The sequence below is a fragment of the Galeopterus variegatus genome, unplaced genomic scaffold, assembly GCF_000696425.1.
Source record: "Galeopterus variegatus unplaced genomic scaffold, G_variegatus-3.0.2 Scaffold1366, whole genome shotgun sequence".
Lineage (NCBI taxonomy): Eukaryota > Metazoa > Chordata > Mammalia > Dermoptera > Cynocephalidae > Galeopterus > Galeopterus variegatus.
Genome location: NW_007727477.1, coordinates 338,111 through 339,487, shown reverse-complemented (window position 1 = coordinate 339,487; position 1,377 = coordinate 338,111). Strand labels below are relative to the sequence as shown.

Here is a 1,377-nt window from a genome sequence, read left to right as displayed (position 1 = left end):
GGGAGCACGTGTTGGGGCTTCTCTTGCGGCGTCGGAGCCCCTGTGTCAAACGGCAGTTTCTACCGCGAGGGCCTTCTGCGGCTCAGGTGGGTGTTGCCGACGCCGCCCCCTGCGCTTCTTGGGGGGGCATTTGTCAGTAAAAGTTAAGCTCTCTGCCGTTTTTCAGGTAAGGATAGCCAGGACCTGTTTTCCTCTGCTCTTCCTCCCGTGTTCTTTGCACGCCCATCTCCTGGGTTAGATATTTTCGAGCTCAGAAAGCACATGGGAGGAAACGTCATGCAGTATGTATGTGCTGTGATACTATGTTAAACACTTTCCGAGTACTGTATCATTTAATTCATACAGTGTAAAGATGGGTACTGTTAATGTTATCATTTTCGCGGGAAGAAACGGTCTTAGACATTAAATTAATCGTCCTTGTGTTCTCTTCAGCGTGTCTCTGACAACCTAAATTGAGTGTGGCATTCGGCTTCCACGGACGGTAAATTAATAGATGGTGTTGCTCGTAAAATGTTGCTCCTGTTTTCTTTCCTAACTTGAAATTATTTTAAAAGTCAATACAACATACCTGAAAGTGAATTCATTGATTATTGTTATCGAAGTGAAATTTAATAGAAAGACATCGGAGTAGGAGCCAGTTACTAACCTTTGACTGGATAAGTCACCTTGAGACTCGTCAGCTACAGAATTGAAGTCAATACCAAACCTGACTACTACTTAGAGTTGTAAGGATCACATGAGATAATGAATTTAAAATATAAATTACTGATGTAAACTACATTTGACTGTTTTTCAAATTCTTTTCTGTGGGGCCTAGAGTATCATTGAACCTACCTGACAGAATAAAATAGTGGTAACATTCAGCCAAGTACCACTCAGGTGTGAAATACTGCTTAAGCCTATGTGGACCGCCTATTTGCTTGCCTAGGGTTCAGGACAGTATTCCCCTGTTAGTGCAGAAGTGTTACTTGTCTGGTTTGTATTTTTACCTTAGACTGCTATAGGTAGCATAAAGCAAGTCAGCCCACATATTTTTTGTTTGTTTGTTTTCTCTGTGGAAAAAGAGAACTTGATTTTATTCAGAAGTCTACAAAACAAAAAAGGTGGATAACTTGCTCACTGTAAATCAGAAAATAAATTCTGGGGGCCTGGCAATTTTTTTTTTAACATTTTTTTTCTTGTTGCCATCCCAGTTCACATTGCTTTTCTGAGTTTTTTTTTATCTCACCTTGGATCATGATACATGCAGTTTTTAAGTTGTATACTTGTTTTAACCTAAAATCATATCTACTTTTTCTGCAGCTTTTATTATTAGTTACATATAGGACTGAAGATACTGATTTTTTTTACTTTTTTCCTTTAAGTTTTTTTTTTTTT

General features: G+C 38.9%; 1 protein-coding gene across 2 annotated transcripts in view; it reads left to right on the top strand.

Moving 5' to 3' along the window:
• Positions 1-25: 25 nt before the first annotated feature.
• Positions 26-1,377, top strand: part of WDR89 (WD repeat domain 89) — a 70,954-nt gene continuing 69,602 nt past the window's right edge. For both annotated transcript variants that reach the window (XM_008576552.1, XM_008576553.1), the window contains exon 1: positions 26-86. The gene's annotated coding sequence lies outside the window, so the exon portion shown is untranslated. The remainder of the gene's footprint in view (positions 87-1,377) is intronic.